Raw genomic sequence first — 21004 nt, 5'->3', positions numbered from 1 at the left:
AGGAAATGCCTTAAAATAATTTTGAAATGTATTTATTTACATCTCAAATATGACTTCTTTCTGAAATGTTCAAAGTCTCATTTCCACAGCTGCAATTAAATGACTTTTTAGGATAATGTTTCATTTGGCTGTATTATGTTAATAATCAGCTAGATGATGTATATCTTTTCCATCTTTATGTACCCATGAATTATTCAGAAGTGTTCTCTTGCAAATGCAGAGTAGAAGAATTCAGTCCTTTTTTCCCCAAAAGGGTCAGACGTACTTTAGAAGAGAGAGAGAGAAGTAGATTCTTTTTCTTTTTAATCCTCTAAGATTTATTGAAGTAAACAGTAGGAATTTATTTAAATATCCAATAATGAGAAAATGCTCAAGTAAACTATAATACATCTACTTGACAAAATGATGCAGCTCTCAAAAACTAATGGTTGAAAAGACAACATGGCTATATGGAAAAACGTTTATATAAAAAACAAGTGAACAAAAACATGATATAAAAATAAATGCACATTATAATTTCAATTAAAAATAGTTATTGGAAAAAATTCTAGAAGAAAATATAATAAAATCATAATGACGGTCATGTTACTATATAGGAATATCAGTGATATTTTTTTCTTCTCTGTGTTTACCAAATTTTTTTAATGCGATATTATTTTTATAATGAGAGAAAGCAAACAGAAAGGTTAACCCTATTGAATTACTAATGTTATCTAGAAACTAGTCTATGTGCTGAGGATATAATGATGAAAAGATGCACTTTGTGATATATAAGATATATCGAGTTTTCCCTGGTAATACTAAAATATATGTAATTAATATAAATTTCATTGAGATCTTATTAAGCAGAAATATCATTAATTAAATACCTAGTAGGTACCTTTCATGTGTACCTTGTCCAATCAACTTAATTATCATGTGAAGAAGATGATTCTCTTTTCACAGATAGGAAGCTATGTCTCATAGAAACTATGCAGCTTGTCCAAAGTGATATAGTTAATAATAAGAGACTGAGCTTGGCCTGGTTAGAAGTCTATTTTCAGTTATTTAACAAGTATTTATTAAGCACCAGCTATATACCAGCAATTGTTCTGGATTAGTGATACTGAAATGAACAAAGCAAAGTCTTCAATGGAGCTTACATTCTAGTATGAGGAGACAAACAAAAATCAATGATAAGTGATATATTGGAAGCTGAAAAGTGCTTTAGGGAGAAGTAACATGGAGAAAGGGGCTAAGGAGGCAGAGTAGAGAAAGGGGTTGCAATTTTGAATAGGATGATCAGGGAAGGCCTACCTGAGAATGCAGTGTTTAAGGAGAAGCCTGAAAGAGTTGAGGGAAGGATCTCAACTCTGTGGGAGAGCATTTCAGGCTGAGGGGACAGTAAATATAAAGGCCTTGAGATGAAAGCATACCTAGAGGAACCATTATCACTAGAGCTATGGAACAGTTAGTAGAGTGAGATAAAGGAAGATAGGAGAGAGCTAGAGACTTTGAGCTTTGTGAGGCATTGACAAGATAGGAAACCACTGGACGGTTTTAAGCAGAGGAATTGCTTTATCTGACTTAGTTTTCAGAGGATCATTCTGGCTGCCATTTGCAGAAAATTCTGTAGGGGAACCAAGGTGGAGGCAAGAGACCCTTAGGAGGCTACTGCAGTGAGAAAAGATGGTCAGTTGTGCCAGGATAGCAGTGGAGGACAGTCAAGAACTGTGAGGGCCTGGGATTTTATCCTATTGCTTACCTACAAGCCGTCAAGTTGGCTAGTTTCTTGCATGCTGGCAGAAAATATGAGATTTATGGATCAAAGATGAAGGACTTTTATTTCTCATGACATAGCAGTCACCCATACTTCATGTTTGTTCCATCCCCTTTGTCCCCAGGTCTCACAGGGTGATGCAGAGTGGCTTTAGTAGACATTGTGTGTACAGTGAATTTGTGTCATAGCCAAGGGACCTAAGTTTAGGATCTCTCTCTATCTTTTATAATGGACTACAAGCAAACTTGCCTAACCTCTGCTCTCTTTATTATATTGGACAGCAAACAAACCAGGTCTCTGTTTCAGAGGGAACACAGTCACTATCTTCCAAGGCTTTTTCCTATCCAAATCTACTTGGGAAGATAGTTTAGAACAAAGGATATCAATGCCTTCCTTTGAAAGATAAGCAGAAATATTAAAAAACAAAAACAAAAAACAACCGATGAAGAATTGTCTCCTAACAAGGATATAGTATGAAATGGCTGCATTTTGGAGGTATTTTTTAGTTAGAGCCCAGGTCAGATGCAGCTTGTAAGAGAAAAAGCCCAGAATGACATTATTGCTTTTTCCAAGCACTGTACTAGGTGCTGGAGATATAGTGGCGAATGAAACATTCCAGGCCTTGGCCACCATGGGGCTTACCTTCCAGCAAGAGAGAGAGAAAGGGTTCAGGAGAAGAGGGAGGGAGGGATAAAGGAAGGGAAGGAAACCCAAAGCCTATAAACATGCCAAATAAGTGAAATTATTGGCCTACTTTATTTATAGTTTCTGAGAATTTTAACTGTGTAAAAATATGCAGTTTTATTTAAATCAGATAAAATTACAAGGGAAGAGATAGATGAGACCCCATAGATGAAGCCAAGAGTACTTGCTTCTAGAATTAATTTTAGCCTTGTCTTTTTTTTTTTTTTGAGAGGTAGAGTTTCCTTAAGTTTATGCTTTCTTGTAATATATATACTTAGCATCATTAGTAACCTAAATGTGCTTAATTTGGAAGACAAACATTGAAATTTTAAAAGATTCTATTTTAGGTATAATTTTTTTTTACTTTACTTGCTTATAGACATATATTTGGAGATTGACTGTAATGAGCTATTGCCATAGGTGGAAAACCATCATCAATTTTACTTCTTAGTGGTTTGTTATCTGTCTCTACCAATTAGAATAGAAGCTCAGGGGTAGATTGTTTTATTTGTGGATATATTCTCAGTTCTTAGAATAGAACCTGGCAAATAATGTGTGTTTAATAAGTAACTGAATGAATAAATGAATGAATGTATAGTACACATATTATTTTGTATTCTGCTTGTTAATAAACAGATTCCTTCCCCTACTATTTGTTTTTTTTTTTTTTTTTTTTTGCAGAATCTTTGATATCTGCTTTATATCACTTTTTTATGCTATAACCATTCTTTAAGCATTGAACATTTGGATGTTTACCAAATGTTTGCAATGATACAAAATACCAAAGTAATGTTTTATGTGTATTAACTTTTACATTTCTTTTGAATTATCTCTAGTATAAATCCGAAGGAGTAGGTCAAAGGTACTAAAATCATCACTATTCTCTCCCTCCATGTTGTTTTTTCCTAAATGGTAGGGATGGGTTTCAGTGGATGAGGGTATCTGTTTCATCTGTAAGTAGAATTCGTTAACATTAGTTGTTATGTTTTTAAACATATTTTGTGTGTGTGTGAATAGACGATCAAATATGCTTTTATTAGCATTTATTTGATGTTTCTTTTTTTTTTAAGATTTTATTTATTCATGAGAGACAGAGAGAGAGGCAGAGACAAAGACAGAGGGAGAAATAGGCTTCCCACAGGGAGCCTGATGCAAGACTTGATCCCAGGACCCCAGGTTCACGACCTGAGCTGAAGACAGATGTTCAACCATTGAGCCACTCAGTCGTCCCTATTTGATGTTTCTTGATGTTTTATACATTTTCATGTTTATTTATTAGTATTAATGTGAGCTGTCTCTTAATATACTTTGTCTAGTAGAGTTACTTGTTGAGTTATCCAGTTCCTAATTCTAGACAAAATGATGACATTTAGGTTTTTAGCACAGCTTCCTGTGAGGTTCTGGTTGGGCTCAGAGGTGGAAAAGTGAGAAGGAGGGGGCTTTTTGGAGCTCACATGCAGGCCGTGGGAAGCCTCATGAGGAGAGCCTTGTGGAGCCACCACTGATGATATTTCCTCTCTCAACAGGTGCCTATTGTGCTTGCTGCTATATCAATGGAAAAATAAATATCTAATTACAATATGTTAGAAGTATGATAAAAATAGGGTACAGTAAGAGACAATAATGGGAAAGGGATGAGTGTTTGGAAGCCTTCCCCAGATCAGGAGTGCCTTTTTGAGGAAGTGGCATTTTACCTAAAACCTGAAGGAAAAGATACCTTGATGAAACACAGTGTAAAATGCTATGACTAGAGTCTGCAGGAGCAGCCTATTCAGCTGAGCCATAACATCCTGTGGGTCACAAAGTTGCTTTGATCTCGGTATCACTCAAGATGACTGCGCCAGGTCAGGAGGATGAAAGAATGATTGCTCAAGTTCCTTGCATTGCTGACCACTTACTGGGATAGAGCAAATACCTGTGCTTGTTTTGAGGATCAAATAATAAGAGAATCACTGTATGTGATTTCCCCTGTCTTTCGCATATGATTGAAATAGTTAAAATAATTAGAATTCGGAGGAGCCCACTCTCTCCTGATTTTATGAATCATGCTGGAAGAGAAGCTAACACAGCATAATACACAATACAGTCATAATGTAGTCTGCATAAAAGCAATCTTAAGTCACATAAATGCTTCATAAAGTCTCTATCTCTACACAAGGTTTGCTACAGTACATAAGAACAATGAAAATCAGTGTCTGATAGCTGACTTCATTTGGCTTTCTAACTTTGATTACTACTTCTGTCATTTTGTCTTATCCACTTAAGCTGATTCTTAATAAATAGACAGTTGGGGGCCCAGTATCCTTTAGAGGTAAGAAAGGGCTGAAGCCATCTTGCTGTCACTGTTAATTTAAATAATCCTCAAAAGTCCACATTGCAATAAAGCAAGAATACTGCCATGTATAAAATAGATTTTATTTTCTGAACACTTAGCAGTTTATTTCACAATGTGCATGTTATCCTCTATTATACTCTGTAATGTCTGAGGAGGCATGCATGTACAGTCCATTGCCAGAAAAAATATAACCTTACTAGTAGCTGACTGCAAGCAACTCTCCAGAGTATGATGCAAAACATTTTGTTGTTGTTGTTTACTGTTCTCAATATGCTGTTTTAGCCTGAGTCAACTGTAGGTCCCTTTCCCCCTAGTTATCCCCGTTTTACTCCTCTACTCTCCCCAGTGGTCAAAGCTGGGGAAGCCATTATTCTTGGATCTATTTTTTTTTTTTTTTTTATGATAGTCACAGAGAGAGAGAGAGGCGCAGAGACACAGGCAGAGGGAGAAGCAGGCTCCATGCACCGGGAGCCCGATGTGGGATTCGATCCCGGGTCTCCAGGATCGCGCCCTGGGCCAAAAGCAGGCGACAAACCGCTGCCCCACCCAGGGATCCCTATTCTTGGATCTATTGTAAAGGTGATGAGGAATCAGAGTTGGTGGCACCTCACAGCCCTCCATGGGATTTTGGCTTAAACTTTTCAACTTTCTTGGAATGGAATCTGTTATATAAAACCAGCCTCTCTGGTGTTAATAGTACAACCCTCGTAGCACAACTTTGATGTCACTATGTCAAACAAACAAACAAACAAACAAACAAACCCAGAACAAAACCTCTCTCCACCAAGAGGGAGGCTAAGAAGGAAGGAAAGGATGCAGGGGAGAGAGAACTTGAGTCTGTCACAGATGATCTGCCAGAGTTCTTTGAAGTCAACTTATTCCATGGTAAACTCACAACCACTTCAACAAAAGCATGTCTTTACTAAAAAATGCTCCCAGGGTTCACACAAGGTAATCAAAGTTTCAACCCAGCAAAGAAATTTAGTGAGGCAAAGATAACCAAGTTATCTGTACATTCAATAAAAATGTCCTGGTTGGGGTGATGGGGTGGCCCAGTCGGTTAAGCCTCCGACTCTTGGTTTTGGCTCATGTTATGATCTCAGGGTTGTGGGGTAAAGCCCCACATAGGGCTCGTTGCTGAAGGCAGAGTCTGCTAGGGATTCTTTCTCTCCTTCTCCCTCTGCTTGCAAGCACTCTGCCACTCTCTCTTTAAATAAGTAAAATATTTTTTAAAAAAGAAAAAAAGGAAAAATGGCTTGGACACTTGTTTTTCTAAGTTTTTTTGTAATGTATGTAAAAGAAATTAATCCAACAATGACACATGGTTTTGCTCAGTAGATGGGAAGAAAACATTTATTCTTAGGAGTTGCTGTTTGTTAGTCCTTTTGAAAGGGCCACTTAAAATTGCAGTTGTGCTGATAACAGCATTGTTAACTTGACAGCAAAAGTAACTACAACTTAAGCTTCCACGCTCTATCCAACTCTCCAGGAGCTCTCTCAGTGCAGACTTGGAGTGGAGTTCTGAGTTACTCATTCTCATGTAAGAGACAAACCAGAGACTGAGCTGGATCCAAGCTTCAGGTTTTCTAAGTTTGATCCATCACTGAAAAATGTGTTGGTGACACTGTTTGAACCTTCACATCTTGCTGCATTCAAACTAACTTCTGCAAAATAAAAATTGCTCATCTAAATATGCATTCATGAAAGTCTAATTCTCTAGATTTTTTCCCCCAAAAATGGCATTTTAAAGTTATATCATGGTTAAGAATTTGTACCCACTTCTCTTAATATAATTGTTACTTTTCAAAGAGACAGCCAACTAGGCTTTATATCAAGCTTTACTTTAGGAACTGAAGGACTTTTTCTTTTGTAAACTATATAAAAAGGTGCTACATATTATGTACCAAAAAAAAGTTGTTTTTTCCCCCAAAGTGCCAAAAAATCTCTTTCATCTCCTGGCATGCTCTCAAGCTCATTACTGCTTCAATATTTGAACTTGTCACCTCTCCAAACTCATCTAGTTGCATTTTATGATCTTTTGACAAATCTTAAGCTTTTCTAAAGCTCCTTGGATTTTCTATAAAAGCCTCATTCTTTGAGTTTCAGAAAGCTTCTTTATATCTCATTTTCTTAGCAGACTTTTATAAAACAAACCAATAAAATGATGACCACACTTTAAATAGAATACAGGCCCATATTTTAATTTTTATTAAAATTTTTGTTTGCCTCCAACTTTCTCTCTGTTAGAACTTCTTTTTTTCTCTGCCCCTAAGTCTATGAGGAGATGCTAATCTTCCTTCATATCTCATCAGGAACAAGGAGCAGAAAACCATGGGGAGCCAGCATTTCCAGTACCAGATGTACTGAGAAATCTAGTTAGGTTCAGAATTCTTCAACTCAGTGACTCCGCATCTACTCCACCACCTTTTTCTCTTTTCTTTGCCCACTTTAGGAGAATTTCTCCCCTTCAGACTTTCCTTTCATGTAACAGTTAGGATTTCTGAATATAATACTGTGAATTACTGGTGCTATTCTTACACCTTGAAGACAAAGTAAAGACTGGCTTTAAATGTGTTTGTTCAAGTGTTCACAAGCTGGGTCTTCTTCATCCTAAGGAGCCCAGGCCTGCGAGGCCCAGTAAATATTGCTAGAACAGAGTCCAATCTATTCTGCACAGCCTATAGACAACATTTCATGTTCAAAGGACCATTGCTGGGTTCATGTCTTTCTATGGAGGGGCTAGAGCTTTTCATGTGGAGCCCGTCCTGTTGCACAGCTGGAGCAATTCACTTCACAAGGAGAAACCCTCATTTGCTTAACACTTCTTCCCTTCTGTATCATTTGTTTAAATAGATTAGAAGAGCTCTCCTCTCTGTACCAGCTCATCTCTCAATTTAGATAGAAGAATATCAGTTTCAAAGCCTTTGGCTTTTTTCAAAGCTGTACCTCTGTGGTTTGGAATACTGTTTTGAAGATGTGACAGGGTCAGCTGGAAAAACCGAGGGTCCAAACTAGGTTCCATTCTCAAATTGCCAGTAAAGTAAAGTACCTTAGGATTCCTTGGTGAGAACAAAGAGGTCCCTAAGTTCAAAGAAGTGTTTCTGGAAGAAATGAAAACATTTTTAATGAAATCACAACATTTTAGTCTTTGCTTATAAAAATTGAGTAAATGTTCCCTCTGTGGAAGGTCTCCTTCTCTGAGCAAGGGCAAGGTCTAGAGAATGGCTCCAAACACCTGGGGAAAACTTATGAACACTTTGGAGAAGTCACCAAAGAATAATAAATACTGCCTTGCTCACAAAGATTTTCACTTCCCTTCTTAAACATCTCCAATGCCTTCTCTGATTTGTCACATAAACATCTGCTCTGGCAAACATTATAATTTGTCTCCACAGAACCAGACTTTCATAAAAATAACAACAAAAGAGGATTATAAAAGAGAAGCAGAGTACCATGCATTTCTTTAAAATTATTTTTTTAAAAGATTTTATTTGAGAGAGCACAAACGGGGAGGGGCACAGAGAGAGGGAGAAGCAGACTCCTTGCTGAGCAGGGAGAAAAACATAGGGTTCTATCCTAGGACCCCAAGATCATGACCTGAGCCAAAGGCAGACAGTTAACCAACTGAGCCATCCAGGCATCCCTTAAATTTCTTGATTCTCATTAGGATTTATTGGACTTGGAGCCCTTAAACATAAATTGCTTATTTTGTATATCCAGTCAACATTCCTTTTTAGAGTTTCTATGTTTTCAGTCTTTTCTAAATGAGTTAAAAAGAAATAGAAAACATGGCCACTACTTTCCCCCTACTCACTGTAGGTGGAAAATACACCTTGCTTGAAACTAAGCATATCAATACATACAATGACTCCTCTGTGTTATCTAGGTAGATGGAGCTCTTAGTGGCCTACGTGCTCCCAAATTTAAAGAACTTCATGACATGCATTGAGGCCCTTAACAAACCTCCGTCTTCTACCCCTTTTACCCACTCCATCAGAATTTCAGATGCCCCAAAACCCCTGGGCCCTCAGGCTAGGTTCAGATCTCATGGTATACCCTTTACTTTGATGTTACAGGGGTGATTTCCTTGAACTTTGAAGCTGCCCCACTTTGTAGTTTGGATTGACAGTTCAAAGGTGACTTGAAGCATGTTAAATAATCAGCTAGAACAACTGCTAATAAGGTATATGATCCTATAAATCCGGACACTGCTGCACACTTTGGTAAATTTTTTTGTGTTATTAATATTGCCTTCAAGGGTTCATATTATCAGTATTATTTTTAAAAGTCCCCTTTGTCTCAGGTTACAAATATAATATGGACTTGCAGTTAAGAAAGCAAACAATATAGTTACATATGTATGTGTGCATGTGTGTATGTGTGTGTATTATATGAAAGAGTTGAACAACTCCTTCACTCCCCTGACAGCCTGAAATGACCCATTCCACAATTTTTCCTTTCTTCATACAAAAATATCCAAGCATATAAGCAAATTTATTGCTTGTTATTGAAATAAAATCATGCTATATGCAATTTGCTTTTTTCACTTCATGGACAGCCTTGCAAGTCACTAGTTATGGTTCTAATATTATCTTTCTTCTTTATGCATTTATAAACAGATATTTTAATTTTCTATAAGTAAGATCATAACACTTCCTAAAGGATATCACCTTTCATTTTATTTTAATTTCTATTATTATTATTAACATTTTAAATGTTCATTTTTATCGTGTTTTACAGATCACAAACTCCTCTTACATATACCATCTTATTTATTCCTAAATAGTCTGTGAGGTGGTTACTATTAACTCTATTTTAGTTGATCAGGAAGCTTAGAGAAGTTGATGTCTTCCTTCTATGATAAAGCTAATAAAAGTAGAGTCAAGATTCAGAGTTGTCTTGTCTTACTCACTCATGCCTTTGAGAACACTTAATCTTCTGATAATGTTTGAAAATGTTTGTGGGAAGGTAGGAAAATCCCTACTGAATGACATTTGAAATCCCCTTCACCATATCAAAAAATTGTCAATATCACTTTTTTATTTGACTTCTAAGCCTCTAGCAACATAACCATCACCTTATCTACCATATCAGTTTGTTCTGCTATGCCTGTTGTATAGACTAGTAAATTTTATGAGAAATTTTCTGCCTTGGTTCTTAAAATAGTTTCTTAACTATTAAGCTGAAGCATTGTTCCATTTAAAATGTATTTCCACATCCCATTATTTGCTCCTAAACTCATTTTATCTACATTTTCTCTGGACTGAGCTCAATTTGCTGTACATTAGTCCCAAAGCTTGAATGATTCATCTGAATCCAAGTACATTATTTCTCATTGTATCTTGCTTTTCACAATTTAACTTAGCCTGTACACTTGCTTTCCATGCATCCTCCAAATTAATAGAAAAAAAAAAAAAAACCTTTTAAAGTTGAAAACAAAGCTTGCCCTGGCTTCATTGGAACATAAATACTGGCCTGAGAAATGGCTTGGTTACTGTCCTGATATATCTCAAGAGGCACTTCCCTTTTCCTATTTTATTTGTTAATGGTAACATAAAAAGGATTAATTATAATGCTAAGTTTTAAGCATCCAACCTTGGAGATCCAGCCAGAAGTGAAAGTTGGAACTTTTAGGCAAAGATGTTGTTAATTTAAAAAAGCACATGTTTATATAGAGTGTAGGTTGACATTGAAACAGAATGGGCTGTGGAGATGGAAAGACTCAGGTTTGAATTCTTGCTGTAGTATTGCCTAACTCTGTAACCTTGGAGAGGTTAGTTTTTCTAAGCTTATGTTTTTTCAATTGTAAGATAGGGATAACCCTCAGAGACTCCTTGGGAGCTTTAAACAACAGGATGCACCAATTGTCATTACAGAATTTGACATTTAGGAAATCTTCAGTATGTCTAAGTTTAACCATGTATAATTGTTGATTTTAAACTGCTGTTTACCTACCAACTATCTATTTTATACCTGCTATACTTAATGGCTAGTAGACTTATATACCTAATACAACTAAATAGCTAAAAATGAATTAAACATTTTTAGTTAGGTTCTTCTGTGTTTCCGTTAGTTATGTTCTTTGTCATTTTTCCTGACAATATAACAAACTCATGTTTCTTATCTTTAAAAAAAAGATTTTGTTTATTTATTTGAGAGAGAGAGAGAGAGACAGGAGAGAGGGAGAGAATCTCAAGCAGACCCCCCACTGAGCTTGAGACCTGACACAAGGCTGGATATCACAATCTCTGAGATCAAGACCTGAACCCAAATCAAGAATTGCTCGCTAAGGGAAATATCAGAGAAGGAGACAGAACATGAGAGACTCCTAACTCTGGGAAATGAACAAGGGGTGGTGGAAAGGGAGGTGGGTGGGGGGTGGGGGTGACTGGGTGACGGGCACTGAGGGGGGCACTTGATGGGATGAGCACTGGATGTTATGCTATATGTTGGCAAATTGAACTCCAATTAAAAAAAAAAAAAAAGAATTGCTCACTAACCTGACGGCCACCCAGGTGCCCCCTCATGTTTCTTATCTTGAAGACACATTTTTGGTACAACAGTGTTCTTTTTTTTAAGGTTTTATTTATTTATTTGAGAGAAAGAGAGAGAGCGTGTGCAAACATAGGGGTGAAGGGCAGAGGGAGAGAGAGAATTTGAAGCAGACTCCACATTGAGTGTGAAGCCTGTCCTGGGACTTGATCTCAAGACCCTGAGATCATGACCTGAGCTGAAACCAAGTGGTAGATGCTTAGTCAACTGAGCCACCCAAGCTACCCAGTACAACAATCTTCTTAAAGATATATTAATGTTTTCTGAAATTTAATTTTAAGATTAGTAATAATAGTTATGCTATTATTTTTTTAAAGATTTGTTATTTATTTAAGCTATTTCTACACCCAGTATGGGGCTCAAACTCATGACCCCAAGATCAAGAGATGAATGCCCCACTGACTGAGCCAGCCATGTACCCCAATAATAGTTACATTATAAATGTACATATTAGTACTCTAAGGTAATTAAAATACACCCCTCCCCATAACCTTATTCTAGTATGGTGTCAAACTTTGATAATATGACTTACTTGCATAATTTATTATGCACATAAATTCATATTTCACGTTACTCAGCAAAATAAGGTCATATAGTTTGAAAAAATTATTTGAATTTTTGACTTTTTTTTTTAATTTTTGACTTTCTTAAACACTGAATTTAGACCTAAGAAATTGGTATTTAGTAAGTATTTCTTTTGGTTTTAAACTGGATATAAGTGATTTGTTTTGTTTGGTCACATCTGAGCAAAGTGGTAGAATTTATTGAGAATGAATAACTTTTGGTTACCTACTATATCCATAGCATTTCTGAGAATAGAGCACTATATTTCTGTTAAGTAGTTTACAATAATTTGTTTGTAATGGACCAGGTAAGAGGTAAACAAGACAGATGTTCTAGCCTTGATGAACTAAGATTCTAGCTGGAAAGAAACAGAAATCAATATATAAATAAATACATAAATAAGAATTTCAAACCCTGAAAGTGCCATATGAAGATAATATAAGGGAAGAAGCTGTGAAAGGAAGGCCGGTCTTTGAGTTGAAACCTGAATGATACAGAAGCTGACATGTGCTGATCCAGAAAAGCAGGTGGAAAAAACTGTACAATGCTCTGAAATGGGGTAAGATCATGGGCTTGGGGTTCAGATAAATGTACAAATGACTCTCACCAAAAGCAAAAATTTGAGTGAGAACTATACATTTGGAAGCCATTTGCATCCAAGTGGAAAGTTAGGAAATGAAAAAATCCATTTGGATAGTGTCTTTTTTCAGGTACTACATACTCGAGGTTAATGAATTCTTGTTCAACATTCCAGCTGAAACGTCAATTGGGATTCTATTCCTCTAACCTAAGGGAGATAGTGCACTGGAAGTAAAAGCTTGCCTTCTCTTACTGGGGAAGACTGGTGTGCTTACATATATGAAAACAATTTCTATGCCATATATTTCTTTCATTTTAATTAAGTTCAACTGGAAATAAAAAGCTTACATTTCAGGATTGATTCTTTAGAGCTTAGACCTGTCACTTCAGTCAGGCTACATTTTGTCCCACTACCAGGCAGGACATTATAGCTAGAATTAAATGTCTAATAGAAAAACCCCTGAGATGGTTTAGTCTCTTCTTCCTTCTCTGCATTGTCAAAAGATCATCAAAATTTGGTACCAGCATTTTTTAAATGTAGCCAAAAATATTGAAAACATAACTTTAAATTATGTTGTTAAAATTCTTGCTCCTCCCTAATAAAGGACATGTGTTTTAAACTAGGTTAATGCTTTTTCTGGATCTCCAATTATAGTACATCTTCATTTTAGGCATGAATAGCTTACATTTTCATTTCCTGAATTATCTGAGCTGAAAAATAAGCAGAGTTATGCAGTTCAACCAGATTCTCAAATCTTTTTAAAGAAACTTTTCCCCCAAGAGTGAAAAGGAATCAGAAGGATTTGGGGTCTGCATAAACATTGTCATTAGCAAACCTTGTAATATGTCAAATTTTGAATATAAAGAATTTATTATAAGTAGTAATTATCTCTCTAGATTCCTTGAGCAGAGAGAAAGTTTTAACACCAAGACTGAATACAAACTAAAAGCACTCTCAGCTACATTCTGTCCTCTGCCCACCCAGGAGAAAAAAATCATCTGCAAAAAAAATTAATAGCCTTCCTACTGTAATGCATTGAAGCATTATAATCTCATATTCTACTCTGAACTTTTTATTTTCAACATTAGAATTTCTTCTAATAGGCAGTAGAATAATTGGTATTAGCAGAGATGGAAATTAATATTAGATGCTATAGTCAACTATTGTTTGTTTTGGCTGATCTCTGGGCTAGGATATCTGGTATTCCAAAGAAATCCAGTTGGCCAAATATATTTTCCTTGGAATTCATTAAAAAAAGGGAGAATCTGAAACAGTAACAAATTATGTGGTTACCTAAAATCAACCTATCTATGATTTTTCTGATGGCTGCCATTGTTGTAGAAGAACACAGAACAGACTTTTCCTGGGAAGTTGGAAATCTGACACAAACAGGCTGAACCATTTTTGTTTTGCAGTGCTAATTGGCAATCATAGAGGATCACGAATTCCTGTTCCTGAAGGCAGGGATGTGGAAATGAATCTATGAGTAATTTATTCTCAGAAACATGAGAGATGACTAAGTATCATGCAAAATATTTAGGCCTGGTGGATAGAGTTTGGAAGAGAAATTTTTAAATTTATTGTGAAGCTGATTTAATTTTTATTTTAAAACTAATCAAAACAATGTAAAGAGGCATAGTGGAAAGTCTCACTTCTACCCTTTCCCACCTTCCCTGTTTCTCCACTTCTCCCCAGGAGAAGAAACTATACTTATTTCCTGCATATTTATCCTCCTAGGGTCTCTTTATAAAAATTCAAGCAAATGCAGCTATGTATTCATATTCCTCCTTTCTTACTACTGTGAAATATTTTATGAATGAAAAATTATAATATTTATGCTTATAAGACATGTATATGTGACATGTCATCACAGGGTTATCTTCCATTCTTACAACACTCATGAAGTAGATAGTATTTTCTCCATTTTATATATGAAGAAACTCAAATTCAAGAGAGCTAAAACATGTCTCAAGTTTACACATTGTTGGAGCCAGGGTACAGAATCTTCCCTTTTGCACTGATACTTGTTTGTATAACTTCAGCAGTTTAGCACTTCTGTTTGGAAATGTCAGGACAGAATTCTGCAGCTCTTAAACAACAAATTCTTTTTTTTTTTTTTTTTTTTTTTAGATTTTATTTATTCATGAGAGACACAGAGAGAGGCAGAGATACAGGCAGAGGAAGAAGCAGGCTCCTCACACGGAGTGTGGGACTCATCCCCACATTCCAGGATCATGCCCTGAGCTGAAGGCAGACGCGCTTAACCTCTGAGCCACCCAGGCGTCCCTAAACAACAAATTTTTTTATTGTTGCATTCAAAGAAAATTTTTTTTATTTTTTATTTATTTATGATAGTCACACACAGAGAGAGAGAAGCAGAGACATAGGCAGAGGGAGAAGCAGGCTCCATGCACCGGGAGCCCGACGTGGGATTCGATCCCAGGTCTCCAGGATCACGCCCCGGGCCAAAGGCAGGCGCCAAACCGCTGCGCCACCCAGGGATCCCCAAAGAAATTTATGGTAAGTTTAATCTTTTACATTTTCAAAATAAAACCTCTTTTTTTCTAATATTATTTTTGTAAATAAAAGAGTGAAACTCATATTAAGTCCAGCTATATAGATAAAAATCACTGATAACATGTGTCTCTCCTAAACTGTTTGGTGGTAAAGTGATATCCTAGCATGCAGCATTTCAGGGGGACTATGGATTGGCAGGAAATGATCGCTCTCACACATATTCATGTACATTATTAGTTCCCCATGTAGTTACTCAAGAATCCAGAATGCTGTTGGTAGTTGATGGACACAATGGGTAGGATCAGTATAACGTATCTTGGCATGATTTTCCCCTGGCCCCAAGTATCTTAATGGGTTGCATAGATGCTGGTAATGATGTCCATCCATGGTAGAGTCCTGCCTCATCTGAGAAAAGAAATAGAAAATTTTCTCTCTATCCCAGCTGTCCTTATACAATTTAAAACATCATTTCAAAATAACTTACCCTAGCAGTCTACATGCTGCCTCTTCTTGATGAACAATGTAGGTTTACAATTTTATAAGCTGTACCTGGTAAATTTATCTACTATAGTTTCTAATATTTATCCCCTTTGAACATCATCATATATTTATGGCCTTTCACAGACTCAAATAATTTCATTCTACAGTTATAAATAGTTTCTTTTTGATTCATGTCCACATTCCTCACATTTTGGCCAATAAGAGCCCTTTTAAGCTAGCTCCTTGTCAACATCACCAGAAAGTTTTGAAAGTATTCTTACTGTCTTTCATCTAAATGTGCCAGCCCCACCTTTAATTTCAGCTTCTAGAAATTAAATTTGGGCACTAGGACTACATATTATACTGTTTCATATAATTAAGGGTCTAGAGAATGATGACAAAGGCCTATAGGGCTTTGATGATAAAACATTTACTTTTTTTTCAATATTAATGAATTTATGTTGCTATGCTCAATTTACCATTTATTAAATATTACTTAAAATGATCATTAATAGATAGTTCATGTAAACTTTTTCTACCATTTTGAGCTACAGTTTTCTCTTTATTCTCTAGCTTTGATTTTCCATGATATATATTGTCTTACCAAACTGTGCTTTTAAATTTCTATGTTACTCTCAAATTTATAGTTTCATTTTATTTCTTTCTGTCTCTCAGCTGTAACGTTCAGGAATTTAGTGTGAAGGTCTCAGTTGTCCCCTATGCCATGCATTACCGCAACACAAACTGCCTAAAAAGGAAAATAAGGCCAACTTCTTTTCAAGGGGAATACTAAAGAAATAAAGTTATGGGCCAAAAGACAAAACTACAGATATAGCAAAAAGATCAGTAGTTGCCAGTGGTTCAGGAGGAGGGGGGGAAGAAAGGGATGAATATGTGGAATAGAGTGTTTTAGGGTCATGAAACTATTCTGTATGGTACTGTAATGGTGGATACATGTCATTATACATTTTTTTAAAGGATTTTCTTTATTTATTCATGAGAGACACAGAGAGAGAGAGAGGCAGAGACACAGGCAGAGGGAGAAGCAGGCTCCACACAGGGAGCCCAATGTGAGACTCAATCCCAGGACCCCAGGTTCATGCTCTGAGCTGAAGGCAGGCCCTAAGCTGCTGAGCCACCCAGGTGTCCCATATCAAAAGCCATAGAATGTACAACACAAGAAATAAACTCTAAGGTAAACTATGTGTTGCAGTTAATAATATATTAATACTGGCTCATCAGTTGTAGAAATGTACTGCACTAATGCAAGATGTTAGCAAGAGGGGAAACTATGGAGAAGGAGACTTGTGGAGAAAGGCTATAGTGAGAACTCTTTTCTCCTCAAATTTTGTGTAAATCTAAAGCTAAAAACCAATGTTTGTTAACTAAAAAAATGTTCTGCGACCTGAGTATTTCAAAGAAAGGAGACAAATAAACTCTCAGGCTATTAGTAGATAATAGCAATAATGGGGGGATTTAAGTCCAGTACAACCCTTTGGGGGTTTTTATCTATATTTATCTTTTAAAAACTTTATTTTTATTTGTTATTGAAGTATAATGACACACAATGTTTATTAGTATCAGGTGTACTACATAGTGATTCAACAATTCTATGCATTACTCAGTGCTCCTGTTATATGTGGAATCTAAACAAACAAACAAACAAACAAAAGAAACCTCTTTTTAAAAAACAAAAAAACAAAACAAACTGTTAAATATAGAGAACAAAGTGGTGGTTGCCAGAGGGGAGGTGGGTGGGGGATGGGCAAAATAGATGAAGGGAATGAAGAGTTATAGACTTCCAGTTATTAAAAAAATAAGTTGTGGAGATAAAAAGTACAGCAATGGGAATAATATTATATATTTACTTTTATTAATCCCATTATTTTTCTGAGCCCTGTTCTCATTACCTTGTCTCTCTGGGCCATAAGTGTTGAACTCCAATTCTTTTTTTTTTTTTTTTTTTTTTTTTATTTATTTATGATAGTCACACAGAGAGAGACAGAGAGAGGCAGAGACACAGGCAGAGGGAGAAGCAGGCTCCATGCACCGGGAGCCCGACGTGGGATTCGATCCTGGGTCTCCAGGATCGTGCCCTGGGCCAAAGGCAGGCGCCAAACCGCTGCGCCACCCAGGGATCCCATGAACTCCAATTCTTTATAGCCTTTGAATGACTATCACTCCTTTTTACCTTAGGAATAGACTAGTTTGCATATTAATATATATTTAAATATACAAATAAAATAGATAAGTAGGTAAAATAGGATAGACATTCATTATGCGCACCTATAGGGCAGTCATACACATAGCTTATGTGAATTGATCTTAAAAATATAGTCCTGAGTAAACAGATTAGAAACAGAATGTAATTTATGTGAATTTAAAATATGTATTTAAAAAGTAACAATGTACATTTTTATAATAATACATGTGTAGTTTATATCAGAAATGGTTACTTATGAGAATGAGATTGGGATAAAAGGGAATAAATTAATAAACAAGAGAAAGGCCTTGCTTGGACTAATAAAAAATTTATTATCCAACTCCAACAAGCCTGAGTAATTCTTGATAGATGTCATTGTTCAAAAACCCACCTATGTCACACTTTCCTCAGTGAGTCAGTGGTCTCCTGCCTTAGACTAGTCCATTTACATCCAGGACATCAAATTCCAGGTACCCCTTGGGAAGTCTGGTTGTAGTGATGTGGATCCTAGTCCCACTCTTTACCCAATTTGCATAATTCCCATTATAGATTGGCAGGAACACACACATGCACACATACACCTAATGGGTTCCCCATCTAAATCGAGAATATAGGAAGTAAGATGGCCACACACATCTCGGCAATGTTTGTTCATGGCTGCTAGCTCCCAATCTATGCATAATTGGGGTCTTGCAGACTAGGGCACATTTTTGCTATATGATTTGTCTCTATTGCTCAAAGCTGACATCACTTTTCCAGAAGAACTTGTACTTGCATTTGAGGGAATGTGGATTATGTACAGCATTATGCTGTCCTTCATCTTGAATCAAATAGTGTTAACAGGTCACATTCTCATCTGTAGCAAGGACATAGTCACAGACCAGGTGTCTCTAAATAGGATTTTTGCTTCCAGTTGCTTGTGTTCTGGAAAGTCTGTTTCCATGCACGTTGTTACTTTGATTTTCCTTTTCTGGACGGCTAATGATTTCTGCAAGCTGCATTGCAGGATGATCAAGTTGGACCATTCAGTTTTGGGAAATTATAATGTCAATATCCTTAGGTCTTTCCTCTTGATCTGCTCAAATTCTTCAGAGGACACCCTTTCAGTCTTCTACCTGGAAAGTGAAGTCCTAGTTACCAATTTTCTGGTAACTCAATGGGGGAGAGGTTGGAGGTTTTAATATATAGTACGCATACATTCAGTGAGTTGTTTCCTTTTCACTATGGTACACTATCCCATGCCTTTTTACCCTTTCCAAAAAATAAAAAATCAACTTCCTATGTTTCCCAGGGTAGAAGAGGGAGTCTTGGCATCTGACTGCTGTTTCATTTCTTTCGTATATTTTCTATTTGGTTGTTTGTCTCTTGTCAACTTGTAAGATCATTTGTCTATTTGGGTGCCCAGGTGGCTCAGTTGGTTAAACCTCCAACTTTTGGGTTAGGCTCAGGTTATGATCTCAGGATCATGAGGTGAAGCCCTACATCAGACTCTGCACCTAGTGCAGTCCACTTGAGATTCTCTGTCTCCCTCTCCCTCTGCCATTTACGCTGTTTATGTTCTCTCTCTCAAATAAATAAAATCTCAAAAAAAGATCATCTGTATATTTACTTTATTTAAAATATCTTTTGTCTGTTTTCATTAGGCCTATCATTTGCCTATTTGCTTTAAGATATCTTTGCCATCCAAATATTTAAAATTTGTATACAGGTAAATATGTCTAACTTTCCTATTAGTTAACATTAAGTTTCCACCCTTGGTTAAGAAAGTCTCCTCTGCTCCTATATATATATTTTAAAGGTTTTATTTAATTATATCGAGTGAGCAGGGGAAGGGGCAGAGGGAGAGGGAGATAGAATCCCAAGCAGACTCCCCACAGAACCTAGCCCATCATGGGGCTCGACCTCATGACTATGAGATCATGACCTGAGCCAAAATCAAAAGTTCAATGCTTAACTGACAGAGTCACCCAGATGCTCCTACTCCTGTATATCATATGTTAGTCTCCTGAATTTTCTTCTAAGATTTTTGTTTCTTTATATTTTATATTCAAATCTTTTCTATCTGGAATTTATTTTTTAGGAATGCAAGATAGAGGCATTATTTCCTTCCATATGAATAGCCAGTTGTGCCAAATATTTTTCTCTAAATAAACTATTGCTACTTATTAAGTTAAAAATTGTATTTTGCCATGTTTTACTCTTATTTGTAATAGGATATTATTTCTTAATTATCAATTTCTTTCTACTGATCTTTTTGTTCCTGTGAAGATGCCATTTTCATTTGATCACTTTGCAAAGGGAAGCTCCTAAGGATGTCCAGAAAAAAAACAGTCAAATACAAAGGACCCCAAATTAGGACAATTACTAGTTCTGGTAGTTAGAAGGCACTGAGTCAACACCTCTGAAAATGTGAAAGAAAATATTTCCAATGCTTCATTGTAGTAGAGGAAATATCAGTCAGGTATGGTGGCAAAAGAAAGGTGGTTGTAAATATACAAAATTTCAGAGTGTTACCTCATACACTATTTCTTCAGAAGCTACTATACTGTATACTTTCTTAGGAAGCTGTAGTACTTTAAAGGCCCAATGGGGGAAACCAAGAAAGAAGAAGAAAAGGAATATCAGACAAGATGCACTAGAGTTGAGAGGGAAAACAAGTCCCCAGAATGATGGTGAAGGTCCATCAGAATGAGTGTGGTATATCAGGCAGAGGGGAACACCAGTATGATTGTAGCAGGTCACAAGGTTCCAAGAGATCAGGGGAAGGAAACTGATAGGAATCTGATGTGTCTGTCTTGAGAGGAGATTTATAAAACTGACATCAAGTAAGGGCTTGAATTAGTGATACATATATAAAACATTAAGTCAATGATTAAATAATAATAACTATTAACTCTAGAGAAAGCAAAAAGATGTGCAGAAAAGCAATATAGTTCATTTCATAGCACATCTTTGGATGATATTTACATAGTCATAATATCTTCTTGGCATACCTGTATTGGTGGTGAGGAAGTGGCCAAGGGTGTAAGTGTGTGTGGTAGGAGTAGGTGAAAAAAAGGTGATAGATCCACACATTCTGTAATGGGAAGTCAAAAATAAAAGAATAAAAATAATGTGAACATATTATTTAGAGATGTGGAAACAAATTCTAAAACAATTAATAACCTGAAAGATGAGCAAAGTTTGTCTTTGGAAGGGGAAGAAGGAGAAAGCAGGTCAGGGAATTGCTGTTTTTCATAAATAAAGCCCTTGTAGTGTTGACTCCTTAAACTATATTTCAAGCATAACTTTCCTAAAAAATAGCAACTAAAAATAAAAATAATGTTTAAA

At 36.3% G+C, this 21004-nt stretch overlaps 1 long non-coding RNA gene across 5 annotated transcripts in view; it reads left to right on the top strand.

Annotated features, from left to right (window-relative positions):
- Nucleotides 1-21004, top strand: part of LOC140610079 (uncharacterized) — a 171205-nt gene that overhangs the window by 82564 nt on the left and 67637 nt on the right. For all 5 annotated transcript variants that reach the window (XR_012011863.1, XR_012011860.1, XR_012011861.1 and 2 more), the window contains exon 3: nucleotides 14830-14994. This is a non-coding gene — a long non-coding RNA (uncharacterized lncRNA). The remainder of the gene's footprint in view (nucleotides 1-14829; nucleotides 14995-21004) is intronic.

The sequence above is a fragment of the Canis lupus genome, chromosome 19 (assembly GCF_048164855.1).
Source record: "Canis lupus baileyi chromosome 19, mCanLup2.hap1, whole genome shotgun sequence".
Taxonomy (NCBI): Eukaryota; Metazoa; Chordata; class Mammalia; order Carnivora; family Canidae; genus Canis; species Canis lupus.
This window is presented reverse-complemented; position numbering and strand designations above follow the sequence as displayed.